Genomic DNA, 14,588 nt, shown 5'->3' with positions numbered 1-14,588 from the left:
AGCCATTAATTACAGATTTATAGCCCTATATATTTATATACACATACATACACATTTACATGCATATATATACAGGAGTATATCTGCACACATATATAATATAAACTCTCCTTTTATGACTCAATAAAGTTATTTTTATTTTATATTTTGGAAATAAACTGGTCCATAATTCTTTGTGCTTCATCTGAATTAGCTCTCAGTCCAGAAAGTAGGGTTTGCTCTTTCTGGGAGGGTAAAGATACACTGGGAGCCACCAGGACCACAGAGCAGATCATAAGCAGGGCTTTGCCTGTATTCCCTGTTCCCAGCCCCAGGGGACTGAGAGTCAAAGCTATGGTCTGCCTTCTTCCCAGCTCCTCGATACATTCAACCACAACATCCCCAAATGGCCTCAGACCTGGCTGCCTTGTGTGGGTATTTTTACTCCTCAGGCCCGAGGAGCAATTAGACATTGTAAATAATTACTTTTGCAATGACAGTAATATCTAAACCATTCTCCGTCCTTAGTCAAAGTTACCAGCAGGTGAATTCACAGCATTTGCCTGAAGGATATTGCAACAGATTACCGACTTCCTGTTTCAATGTGACTATCATTTCAAGAGAACTACTCCCCACGAGGAGAAAAGAAAATTCGAGTGCATGTGAAATCTAACTGAATGTAATACAGACAATAATTTGTGTTTTCCAAATGAATTAAAATGTGAATCAAGCTTGGGGAATGTATTTGATCCTCTCGGGATTACATCACAGGTAATTTCATACCCTCATAATGTGTTTTGAAACAGACATTTCATGTTCCCAGGGGCAACATCAGAAGCATTATTCCTGGGCTTTCAAGCGTTTTCATGAGCAATGATGCCATATTGGGAGGCCAAGAGCTGATCCATTATAGATACACTTTACTGACTGTGAACCATTTGGAAATATACACGAGGCTGATCTTTATCAGTCTTGGTGCCAGATGCAGACAAGATGCAGATACTGACAGTGGACAGGCACCAAAGTTGATCAAAAAACAAGATTACCTTTCATGACCCCAGGAGCCTTTATCAATCTCGTTCAGATATGACAAACTAAGAAAAATAGGGCAAGCTTTGAAGCACAAAAGGTCACAGAGTCTTTTGAGACCTCAAGAGAAACTAGGGTTTTCTCCTCTTCAAAATGCACACCAGGTTTTGCACGTATTTCGTGGGCCCCAGGCCCTCTAAAGACCATCCACGGACCCCTGCAAATCTATGGACACCATGGATCTTTAAAAAAAAACAACAACTCTCTTGCTCTCATGTTGGATTGAAATGTAAAGAAAACTTTGCAGTGGAGTTAGGGATGGGAGACAAGTCTACTCCGACCTCTGAGAGAAGGCCTGAGAGATTCTATTCTTGTTCTTACTTGACATGGGTGTTGCCTAGTTTTCCTATGGTGACACCAGGAGGGGCCGCACTGTCCCTCTCCGTTGGCACCTAAAGTAGTGATCATGCTGCATCCAGGAGAGTCATTCGGGACCTCTGTCTGGCAATGCAGTGAAGAATTCACCATCCTCCCCACCACCCTGAACCTCAGGATCTCTCTCCCCACTAAGCCTCGATCTCTATTCTAAAACCAGATAATCATAAAGATCATACAGAAAAAACAAAAACATCCCAAAACAAACAAACACCCAGGCCTACTTTTACAACCCTAGGTCTCCGTAGGTCTTTGGAAAGGTACAGGTACGGGGACTAGAGGATTACGTTTATGGCACTTATTCTCCTACTTGGCTGATGAGGCCGTACACGTGTTTCTCACAGGTTGGTCTATAGGCCACCTGTATCATCATCACCTGAGGAGAAGTTAAATTTGAAGTTTCCTGAGGTCCCGTCCAGACCGTGAATCAGAATCTACATTTTTGAGACCCTCCCTTCACGAATCCTTAAGCCCTCTCACAGCTGAGAGCTTCTGGCCAAAGATTCATCTACCTGCCTTCCCTCGATTTCCCACAACAAGATAACAAACTCCAGCAGATATCAGTCCTAAAAGAAACATCCATAAACACCAGGAAATCTTTGTAAAGTCAGAGACAATACATTCAATCCGAAGAACTCAAGCTCCAGTTCATCTGTGGAGATTCTACCACTGTATTATTTGCAGACTTGAAATAAAGCTGTTCCTAATGTCCAGTACCACCAAATGGTTCAATGCAACAGTGCTCAACGAACTTACAAGTATGAGTCTCTGAAGGCCAAACAAACAAAGCCAGCATTTGCAGAGGATTTTTGTAATGATAATTTCCATCAAGGGAATCTCATGGCTGGCTGAGTCACCCCTTATCCCAACCCCCACCCCCACCCCACCTCAGCTCTTCCAAAGTTTACTTAACCACTTTGGATTTCAGACCTCGTACCGAAGAAAATTAGTATCTTAGCCTTCGGCAGAGAGAAACAATCAAGGAATGTTTGTCCCACAGGTATAAATATTTATCCCCTCCAATTAATATATATTTCTTGACTGTCTACTAGATGCTAGGCACCGTGCTGGGAGCTGGGGGCACAACAGTGAACAAAACACAGAAGCTGCCCTGCTCAATTGGACTATCCAGAGAGGACACCACTTCTGAAAACCACAGTAGCTCTTTCCAAAATCGTCTGACCTCATTCGCCATCTCCTGCTGGGGTTACCATGGAACCAGAGGAGACAGAGCCTGGCAACCTGCTCTGGCATTTGGATATCACCAAGCTTGGAAAGAACTTCAACTCCATTTAAAAACAGGACTGATGGGCTTCCCTGGTGGCGCAGTAGTTGAGAGTCCACCTGCCAATGCAGGGGATGCGGGTTCGTGCCCCGGTCCGGGAAGATCCCACATGCCGCGGAGCGGCTGGGCCCGTGAGCCATGGCCGCTGAGCCTGCGCGTCCGGAGCCTGTGCTCCACAACGGGAGAGGCCACAACAGTGAGAGGTCCACGTACCGCAAAAATAAATAAATAAATAATAAAAAATAAAAATAGTACTGATTCTCCTCTCTCCAACAACTCCAAGCCCTCACCTTCACAGAAAACCCTCACCAAGACCAGGAGTTGGCAGCCATGAGTTTCACACGAAGCAGCCTCAGCCAAAACCAATCTCCACTCAGGGCAGAATAAAGCGGTTGGTTGTCTGGATGGCTGAATGTCTCTCCCCGAGACAATGGCGTGTTTATGTCGGAGGGTTAGGGGCAGGTTAACATAAAACCCACCGTAAACAGAGCTGTTAATTCCGTTGCTGGCAGGGGCTTCTGTTATCTTCTGAATACCTCCCAGAGGGTATGCGCCCTACCTTTGCATTTGAGTTGGCAGCAGAGTTATTTTTTTGCACCTGTTGCTCTGCTCCAATAACAACGCAGTTAAGCATTGATTTGTTGGAAAATAAACAGAAAAAAGCAAAGAAAGGCATCTGCCCGAACAGCCTGAGCTGGTTTGACAGAGCGTTCATGCCAATTTGTTTTTCCTATAAAAATCAAAGAAAAACCTGCGCTTTCACTTTGGATGCTACCCTCCCACTCCCTCAGAAGAAACGGTGGTATCGAAGAGGCCAGCCAGAGCTGGCAGGGCTAAGGAGCCAGAAGACACTGTACTTTTCCATCGGCTGGCTCTGTGAGGGCGCTGAGGGGTGTCCAAGATCTGCAGAATGACATGGCCAGCCTCCAGCCAGCCCAGGTTAAGATCCTCAGTCAGATTAACAAGGGCGGAGAAGGGGCTGCTGGGGTATGATCAAAACCCAAACCACACTCTTCCAAATGGTTGACTTCTGCAAGTCAATATGGTTCAAGTAGTAGGTGTGGCCTATGGGTACCTCCCTAAGCAGAGACTCAGCCTGCTTCTCCCAAAGACTTCTTCATCTAGCCCTGGGCAGCAAGCGTAGTTTGAAAACTCCAGGTCCCTGGACCATAGCTTTCCCAGCGGGGAAGGGAGGTCAGCCATACCTACCTCCCAGGCAAGATGTGTAGACTCGCTCACGTCCCGCCAAGCGACTTGATGTGTCACGTCCCCAGTGGAAAGGACCTAAGATGTTCACAGTGTGGTGCCTGCATCAATTCAAGCGTCATCGTGCTCTCATTTCTCAACAGCTCGTCAACATCACACGAGGAGCTCAAGCCAGAAAGGGCCACAAAGAGCTAAACGAATCACTCAGATGGAGATCATGACAATACGAATTAAGCAGTGGCATCATCACCCACCCTTCAATGCACAGTGTCAGGAGAAGCCTCTTAATATCTCTTTTTAAGCCTTGAGCAGAAAGCCTAGGACGTGGGCCAGGCTCACTGTTCCGCGAGATGACCGCTTCCCCTCAGCTTTCTCTCGGCTGTTGGGCCTTCATTATCACCAGACTACTGGCTTAATGGGGGAGTCACAGCAGTGGGGGAAGGCCTCGGAAACGCCGCTTCTCGAGGAGCGTTACGAACAAGGTGTTCCGACAGAAGAGGGATATGCCTGGCTGAGCATTCCCAAGCATTCTTGTCATGAGCAGGGCAGGGAGTGGAGCACCTTGGAACCAAACTGGGCAGCCAGAAAAATAAAAGATTTAACACCACCCTCAGTTGACTGAAAAATAAATAAGACCAAGGACGCAAGAATGCGGGAAGGGTGGAGGGAGGTAAGAGGTGGGAACCGCAGCCAGGCAGGGGTTGGGATGGACTGGGACAATGGATTTGACCATGTTGAGATTCAAGTGTCTTCCCAGAGAAAGACTAAGATGACCCAGCCAAGGAAAGATCAACAGCCACCAATTTAGAATCTCACAGACTGTGTAATTACAAAACAACAGACAAAATTATGACGGGGATGATAGTTCATATTTATTGAGTGTTAATGATGTGCCAGGAATTGAGCTAGGCTTTACAGGAATTTCCTCACTCGATCCTTGCAATAGCCTCCAATGTTGGTACTAATATTAGCCCCACTTTACAGGTAAGGAGGCACAGAGAAGTTAAGCAACTTACCCAAAGACACAGAGCTAGTAAATGGACTGGATATATTATAATAAATGTGTTGGAGTGTGGCAGGAAAGTGCAATACAACTCTTGTAGCTTTGAAAATGGATCCTTGTATTTCCAAAGATGAGGAAGATGTCTCTTTAGGATCGCTTACTTTTATTTTTGAAGTTGAGATCCCTTAAGATCCTTTAATTTTTTTCCCTAAATGTGAACAAGAGGCATACTAAGGATCCTTGTGCCCTAATATGAAAGTTCTCTTAGTGTCCATCAGCGTGGATGCTACAGAAGCACCAGTTCACCGCCACGCAAATCCATTTGTCAAAACTTCAGCCTGGCTTCCTGTTGAAAGGCCCAGACTGACTCAGGAGTTGGGCTTGGCTGCATGAAGCCACCTCAGACTTATTAGCCATGATAAAAGAGCAATAATAATAACAAGGAAACAAACTGTTGAAAAATTAAGGGAAATTTATGCCTCCTTTGGAAAAGCATCTGACGACTGAGCTGTCACTCAGAGGCCCTGATGTCAGACCTGCTGTGTTGTGGACGTCACACCCACAAGGGGAGGACTGTGAATGTGTCACTCTGAGAGCCTGCATTCCATCACTCAGAGAAGAACTCTAGGGAAGTCCACCCCATCCTCCAACAGGCGAATGACCCTGCAGCAGTTTGTAAAAACGTAGCCATAAAACACAGACAGAACTTCATTAGACTCGTTCCAGTATCATCTTTGCAACTTAAGAAACAAATAATATCTGAATTTTCTCACGAATTAGAGGATCTCCTCTTTAGAAGAAGTAGGGTTTTCTCTTCGTACAGGCAATCATTAAACGACAATAGACAAGGAAGCCGCGTTCCTTTTTAGTGCCATCCTACAAGAACGATAGACTCTCAGCAACCCAAGTCTCATTTTTCCTTCCAAAACACACTTTGCTCCGCGTCTCCTAGCTCACCGGCCTGTGGATTAAGCCCTCTGGAAAATAACAAATGAAAATACTCCTCAACAAGGCAAGCAACTGACTATCGGAAATGTTTTCTAAGGAGTCAAATCCCTTCCAGCCGATTATTCATCCCTCCCATTGCTTCAGTGGACACCTTTGACACTCAAACAAAATGACCCAACTCACCAACTCAAAACACCCAAGGTCAGCTAGATGATCACGATGAGAATGAGTAGGGGCTCTCCCAGCAACTTCCCGGCTTGCTGGCTTCCCAGCATCAGAAGCCGTCACAAGTTTGAAAAATTTCATCACATCCAGAGGGAGGCCCAGCTACATAATATGCAGGGCTTGGTGCAAGGGAAAATTTGGAACCCCTTGTTCCAAATGTATTAAGAATTTCAAGACAGCCACAACAGAGCATTAAACTAAGCACAGGTGCTTCCTAAGTGTTGGACCCTGTGTGACTGCATTTGCTCTATCCCACTGACACCGGCCCTGTCCCTGGGGTCAGTCCCAACTTTTGCCTTCACCTGTACCCTTGCTCTCTCATCATGGAAGGCAGGGGGAGTCTTTGCTGTCTAAAGCTTTTCTGTCTAAAGCTCCTAAAGTAGTTAGGAGAATTAAATGAAATACAACATTGAACATGTCTGTAGCGGCACCTGGCTTACAGCAGGCCCTCAGCAAATGTTAGCTAGTATTACTATTGTTGTTGTTTATTATTATTTTCATTATGCCAAGGTCCCTCGACAACTCCAAAGCTACCCATAGGCAAGAATGATGGGTGGGAAGAAAAGACAGCCCATTTCGACAGAGACCATCTATTAGCTACTGCTGTTCAGAAGTCATTTCATTAGCTCTGTGTGAGAGAGTGCCATAAATTAGGCATTCTTAGCCTTCTCTTTATACCATGGACCCATTTTACGCAGTCTGCAGAGGCTTACAGACCCCTTCTCAAAAAAATGCTTTTAAAATGACAAAAATAATAAGATTAGAAAGGAAGTTTATCTTGAAATACAATTATCAAAATACTTTAAAAATAAATGTGTGATATCATAATAACATATGGGCTTCTTTATTAGTACATTAAACAAGAATATCTAGTGCAGGTCCAATAACTTCCGTAACACCACAGAAGTGATGAATAGTGGTATTTTGAGACATCCGTAACAAGTATAACCTGATACGAAAGTGTCTGTAATTTCTCTTGGTGCCGATCAGTTACAGCTATTGCTACTGGGGAGCTTTGCCTACACTCATATTGAAATTGAATTGAATTCACACTGAATGTTGAATTTTAGTTAGATTACTGAAAATAAACATGTAATTTTTTTCCCACATCCAAGTTCACAAACCCTCTGATTTCTCCCCATGGACACTAAGAGATCTTTGGATCCCAGGTTAGGAACCCTTGCCGTTTTACAGGAAGGACTGCTTGTTCAATTCAAATAGCCTCTTGAGACCACTTCCACATGGCCAGAAGCCTCAGCTGAACAATGTACAGGAGGCAGACCCTATAGTGCCTTGGCAAAATAAGTAGGAATTTTTTTTTTTTTTTTTTTGCGGTACGCGGGCCTCTCACTGTTGTGGCCTCTCCCGTTGCGGAGCACAGGCTCCGGACGCGCAGGCTCAGCGGCCACGGCTCGCGGGCCCAGCCGCTCTGCAGCACGTGGGATCTTCCCAGACCGGGGCGCGAACCCGTGTCCCCTGCATCGGCAGGCGGACTCTCAACCACTGTGCCACAAGGGAAGCCCACCCTTAAATTCTTGAGTGTCTCCAGATACCTACTGGCCACTGCAGCTAAGGCATTACTTACTATGGGTATTCTAGAGGCTTTAAAAAAATTCCTGGACTTCCCTGGTGGCGCAGTGGTTGAGAGTCCACCTGCCGATGCAGGGGACACGGGTTCGATCCCTGGTCCGGGGAGATCCCACATGCCACGGAGCAACTAAGCCCGTGCGCCACAACTACTGAGCCTGTGCTCTAGAGCTCATACTCCACAACTACTGAGCGCATGTGCCACAACTACTGAAGCCAGCGCGCCTAGAGCCCGTGCTCCACAATGAGAGAAGCCACCGCCATGAGAAGCCCGCGCACCGCAACGAAGAGTAGCCCCCGCTCGCCGCAACTAGAGAAAGCCCGCACACAGCAACGAAGACCCAACACAGCCAAAAATAAATAAATTTAAAAATTTATTTTAAAAAATAATAAAGTCTGTTGCAAAGAAAACATCTTATCAGTAGTCACCCTGGAGACAAGGCTGAAATAATCTTCACCTTTCAGACCCCACTTACCTCATCCAATAGGATATACCATTAGCCCTACTGAGGGAATTTTTTAAAGGTTCCTAAGAGGGACCCCCCAAAAAATCTCTATGAGATAGTCATATGCTCCAAGCTCCACTGTCATACACAAAAGTAGAAGACCGTCTTCATATTCCAAAAAAGACTCAATAGACTTTTGTTTTTGTTTTTTTGGTTTTTTGCGGCACGCGGGCCTCTCACTGTTGTGGCCTCTCCCATTGCGGAGCACAGGCTCCGGACGCGCAGGCTCAGTGGCCATGGCTCACGGGCGCAGCCGCTCCACGGCATGTGGGATCTTCCCGGACCAGGGCACGAACCCGTGTCCCCTGCATCGGCACGCAGATTCTCAACCACTGCGCCACCAGGGAGGCCCGACTCAATAGACTTTTGGAAGAAGTCTGCATCAGGCAAAGAAAGGGCTGGCAGGCAGACTAACATTTCTCAGAACCACAATTGGACCCATAAAGATCTAGCCCCTAAGACTGTTTATGTGGTGTCTATAATATAGAGTGAGGAGGATATGACAGAATAGGAAATTTTGAATTCAACACAATTACAACCACATCAAAGAAATTGTACATCTAGACAAGGTCCTACGAAAGTAAAAATAGTTACTTTAATAGTGGGGTTCAAGAGGTGGTCTAATAGTCCAATAATCAAAATATTGTAGGAAGCATTTTGGCTCCTTTTGATTTGGGGCTTGGTTTCCCTCAGAAAGCAGTTTGGAATGCACCTCTGCTGGCCACATTTTAAATAAGTAGGCAGATACCCTTAATAACAACGAAGATGCTCCTGAGAAAGGACAGGAAGGAGGCTCTAAGGGCCGGGGTGTGGGGGAAGATTGGAAGAGAAGAGGTAATGTGAATCCAATGAACCAGAACAAGGGGCTCAGCCCCATAAAACAAACCAAAGACAGAGTGTGCTTAGGTGCTAGTGAAATCCATTTTCAAAGAAGTATTTTACAAGGTATCTCTTTTAAAACAAGGCCAATTAAAACCCTGGTAGCCTCTTTAAATGAGCCACCTGCTTTACCCTATTGCAAGCTTTGGTTGCTCCAGGTTCAGGCTGAGGGCCTCTGGGAAGACCAGGCTCTCCAGGTGGGCTGCCCAGTGGCTTGGCCAGCCTCGTTCCCCTTCTGATGACCCCCCAGGTCTTCCTCTCGGAGAATTGAGTCCATGTCCATCAAATCTACCCAATAATTCATGGACAGTCAGGTGAACTAAGCAGCCTCCACGGGGTCCTGAGCATTCACTTTTCAGCCGGCTGCTTTCGTGTTTTACAGAAGACAGCATTAGAGTACCTACCCGTGGACACCAGTGGCTCCCGGTGGTCACAAAGCAGTCAGCTGCATCCACTTCTACACTGGCACCAACTTCAGATAAATGAGGCAATTGATAAAGATGGGATGTTGCCATGGGAACAGCTCAAGCACCCCTAGTAAAGGTATCTAGTCTTTAATACCTCCACCAGGTACATCCCTTGGCCAAAATTCTGAAGACCCCAAGGAAGCCACTTAAGGGCTCCTACTGGTCTTCTTTCCTGTCTCATCCTTAGGAAGGCATCTCCCACCCCATTCTCAGCTTTCACAGACTCGAGCTAAACCTGCTGACCTCTAGGCTTAGCTAGTTTCCCTAGGTCATCAGATTCCGAGGGCTGAAGTGGACCTTATGGATGATCGGGTTCAAACTCCTTTGTCCAAATGAGGAAACAAAAGCCCAGAGAGGTGGAGTGTGCTGCTCTGGGAGCACAGCTTTGCTGGGACTACAAAACCAGGTCTCCTGACTGCCAGTCGCCTGACTGTCCTGCACCCTGCCTTGCCCACACCATGCTCCAATCACTCAAAAACGTGAGTCTGGAATTCTTCAAGGAAGATTCTTAAAGAAATATCTTTTTTTCCCCCTCTGAAGTCCAATAAATTTTTTATCAAATAACTCTGAGGGATCCATGGAAATTTCTACTCCAGCACATCTCAGCTTCCCGACATCAAAACCACTCAGCTTGAACATATGTCCCATCCTAACATTAGCTGCTGTGGGAAGCCATCCTCCCCTTGTTTCCTGCACAACTTAATAGTCTGGGCTTTAAAACCCTGTCCGATTTAAATAACCGTGATAGTCACATATGTCTAATAGGAGCACAACTGCAGCTCCTCAAAACGAATCCGATGATTTAAAATCCTATTATGAAAAATTAGATAAGAAAATATTAAATAAAGTTTATTATCTTCCCTGTCTCTTCAGTTATTCAGCAATAGATTTAAGAGAACTCCAGCACCATACGGCTGCCTCCCTGCCTCTGTCTTCAGGTGACAACCCCCAGCTCAGACAGAGCCGGTGTGGCTCACCCAGGCTGACAGCCCCACACGGTCAGTTACCCAGTAACAAAGCCAGGATTAGAAGCGTGGTCTCAAACACCAAGGCTACATGGAGCCCAATCCTCCCGACTGGCCCCTCCCACAACAGAAATGATTGTCACTTAAATTCTACTGGAGAGGGACCCTAACGAGAGAAATAGGCTGAAACGGCAGAAAAAGGTATCACCGAAAATCAGCTTCCGACTTTATATTTGATTCCTTAAAACCGTGGCGTTGCTTCTCAAGTGTGTTAGCAATTTCTACCACGGCGTTCTTGGTATCCACCCTACCCCATCTCCCAGAGGTCTTTGAAAATCCCATCTGTTCAAAAGGACTTAAGGAGGACTCCAACTGGAGGAAAGGGGGGAAAGACTGAATCACTTTTTAACGATTTGTATAAACCTCTATGGCTGGGCTTGATGCTTTAACATTAAACAGGGTTCCTACACTGAGTTTTCAAAAAGCAAAGAACACAGCCCAGTGCTAACTCTAATTTGGAGGTGGAGGTATAGGTGGGGATGAGGAAAAGTGAAACGTTACAAGATTCCAGAAAGCTAAATTCTACTTCCTGGAAATGAACTTTGACCCAAAGCACTCACTTTCCGGCCTAGGACCTGACATGAGTTCCTTCCAGTTTCCAATTAGCTAACTGACTGCAGCTGAGTAAATATTTTAACCTCTCACTTTCCGTTTTGTCTCAGCCTTTGAAGTTGTCAAAAAGGTAATGAAAGAAGATCTGCATAAAGTTGGTAAATTAATGGGAGCATAAAGGTGGAACCATGAGTGTGAATGCAGGGCTTCTCAGAGGTCCAGAAAGGCCCAAGGCATTTCCATTTGGGGGAGCTCACAGTATATTTAAAAAATGGGGAAAAAAATCAAAAGGGGGTTGTTTGAATTTAACAAACAGATGCTTTTTAACACAAAAGAACAAATATAATTGAATTTGAGATCTTTCATACATATGAGGCCTGGATCAAAGGCATCAGCCTACCCACAACCACCCTAAAAAGGTCTCGACTAACGCCGCCATCTTGAACAGTAACACAAGAGAATTTACAGCACGGTTGTTCCCTCAAAGTTACTTTCTTCTGCAATGCCTCTGGGGCTTCCCTGGTGGCGCAGTGGTTAAAAATCCCCTGCCGATGCAGGGGACACGGGTTCGTGCCCCGGTCCGGGAAGACCCCACATGCCGCGGAGCGGCTGGGCCCGTGTGTCATGGCCGCTGAGCCTGCGCGTCCGGAGCCTGTGCTCCGCGACGGGAGGGGCCACAACAGCGAGAGGCCCGCGTACCGCAAAATAAATAAATAAGTAAATAAATAAAATGCCTCTGTAAAATGGTTTGGAAACATGGAGGATTGTCTCCATTATATTTATTTTTTCAAGTGTGATCACACACTTCCAAATGACCCTCATTCCATGTTCCCACTGTTTTTTAAAGTCTATCCACATAAGCCATGAGTGATGGTGTGGTAATAATGTGATCCTACCCGACTTCAGATTATAAGATGGAATTGATGAGTTATTTCATAGTCTCAGAATTCTAGGTCTCAAAAAGAGGATAAATGGAGCCTTCTGCCAACTCCAAATGCAGCTATTAAAGTCACTCTTTTCCTTTTTAAGAATGAAAGATTATTCACTGTTATAGAGCTCCATAAAGTCATTCTTAAAATCTCTTAACAGCCTTTCCTGGTAGCATCTCTTACCCCTGAAGTTCTACCCAATGACACAACTTCATCTCTCCTGTTGGAAATCAACTCTTCCCTTGACCTCAGTGGAATTAGCGCATGGCCACTCTTGATCCCCAACTCTGCGTTTATGCAGTGAAAGGCTCTATCTAAACACATCCTCACAGCCATGCCTATAGAACCAACCACTGAAAAGTTCTCAAGTCCAAACACTCACTCACTTTATCCCTGTTACTAAGGTCGGTGCAGATAACCAGCAAGACACCTGTGAACTTAGACTCACAGAAGCTTATGCTCCATCATAACAAGACACATGCTCCCACAATCCTAGGAGTATCCTAAATCTTGGCAAAGACGGATGCTGAAAATGTCAGTTTCCTGACTCGGCGTTGTCATTTACCAGCAAGAAGATTAACTCCCCACTGTTTCCAGTTCTATCCACACGTAGGCCAGTTCTTCTCCATCGTGTCCAAACAAAATCAGAAGAACCCCTGTCTTAGAAGGCATTTGCGGCTGCTGACTCACATCTGGCTGTCTGGTCATAGTATCCCATCATGGAACAAACAAAGGGTTCGTTTGTCCCCACGTGAAATGACAAAACTCGTTGCCAAAATTGTTTTTGTTTTTTTGTTTTCTGGACAGAGATGTGCAGCTCTCCCCAATACCCTTCCCTACCTGGGCTGCCTGACCATTTTTTCCAACGTGGGTGCATACACACACCCTTGCCTGTTTCCAGCCATTTTCAAACACCAGAATATACTGAAGATAATCTGCCTTTCTCTACAACTAATGTAATGAGTCAGAAAAACTACCAACAGAAGACATCTCTAGAAAGTGAGAACATGTGCCCTGAGCCCCAGTAGCTATTCAGCCAACCAGTTCTTCACTGAGAAGAACCTATCCCCAGCTTTCAGAATTTCAGAATTCAATCCAGGGAAATGGCTTTGTCACAGAAAGAGAGGGAAACCAGGCGGCTTTCAAATTCACAGTGATCAAAGACCAGACTCCACGCAGGGAGTTCAAAGATAACAGCCAAAGTCACCCTGCTGCCCTCCAAAATAAAATCCTAAGACAACCCAGTGAGGAAAGCACAGCTGAGGTGAGCTTCGCTTCCTGCCAGCTGCCTCCGGGAGTCTGGTTTATTTTCACCTGATTCAAGGCAGGTTTCTCTTTTCACTCAGGTGTTTGAATTCCAGATTCAAAAGAAGGTTTAAAAGTAAGGACTTACCTCATTTACCTAAAGATTCTGGGTGGGAAATCCAATAGCTGTAGTGAATGGAGGGAAGGTAGCAAGCAGCCCTCACGCCAGCTCCTACAGGGAACCAGGAGTGTTATCACGTCTGAGCTCTCATCAGAGTGAAGATCAATGCACATGACAATAATTTTAAATCATTTTGTAGGATGTTAAGCAATAAGCCACCAACCGGGAATTCCCTAAGTCACTTCCCCCTCTTCTGATTGGCTGCTGGGCCCTTTAAAAAAATAAAATAAAGGATTACAAACATTTGCTCATTTGCATTTGGCCAACTCACACGTTAGTGTTCAAACAAAACAGGTCTAACCAGGTTATGCCTGTGTCTCGAGAACAGAGACAACCTGTTAATGGATGAGGAATTGATTTGGTGGTGACTGTTCTTTCTAACTTAGAGGCTGTTTCGGGTGAAAAGCTCCAGGCTTGCTCCCCAAGGATACCAGCAGGAATGGAGAACGTAAGAGCAAAGTGAGCAGAAGCTCAAATCTGGAGGAGATGATGGTACAGGGGATTCGGGGGCCACTCTTAAACCTCTGCCTCATGTACTAATTTGTATTCAGTCCACTCTGCTTTGACATCAAGATCTTTGCCCTGGCCACACAGGTACCAGGTTCTTAAGGGACTCCTGTCCAGGTAGCGGGAACATAGGTTCTATCTCCAGGCACCATGATTTACTCCTTGACAGTGACCCTTGGCAATTTCAGTGGACTTTGAAAAGCCTATCTCCCCTGGCCCCAGGTAAGAGCTTTGGAAAATTTGAAGGGAGGGTCCTGGGAGGGAGAGTCTACCCTGAGTTGTTCAGGTAGAAGAGTCAGCTCTCAACAACTCGAGGGCTGACTATCTGGTTGGTGGATTATCCAGATTCTTTACTTCCTCTTGACACTTCCATGGTCTTTTTTTACTATATATCGACCCTCCCTACAGGTGCTAGAGGGGGAAAGACCAGGATGCTGTAACTGGAAATACAACAACACACTTTGGGCAAGAAGAAGGTGGGATCTGGGGCAGGATCCACGGATTCAAATGCCCATGCTATCCCCATCACCCTGGGCCAAGGGCCTGCTTCACTGGGTCACAAATGCCCTTCCACCAATACAGATGAGTGTCGGCTCCTGG

At 45.7% G+C, this 14,588-nt stretch overlaps 1 protein-coding gene across 1 annotated transcript in view; it reads right to left on the bottom strand.

The window, feature by feature from the left end:
- EHF (ETS homologous factor) overlaps positions 1-13,602 on the bottom strand; it is a 38,227-nt gene extending 24,625 nt beyond the window's left edge. The window contains exon 1 of the mRNA XM_065881316.1: positions 13,449-13,602. The gene's annotated coding sequence lies outside the window, so the exon portion shown is untranslated. The remainder of the gene's footprint in view (positions 1-13,448) is intronic.
- Between the last annotated feature and the right edge of the window lie 986 nt (positions 13,603-14,588).

The sequence above is a fragment of the Phocoena phocoena genome, chromosome 8 (assembly GCF_963924675.1).
Source record: "Phocoena phocoena chromosome 8, mPhoPho1.1, whole genome shotgun sequence".
Classification (NCBI taxonomy): Eukaryota; Metazoa; Chordata; class Mammalia; order Artiodactyla; family Phocoenidae; genus Phocoena; species Phocoena phocoena.
The sequence above is the reverse complement of the archived record's forward strand: the minus strand, read 5'-3'. Positions and strand labels throughout refer to the sequence as shown.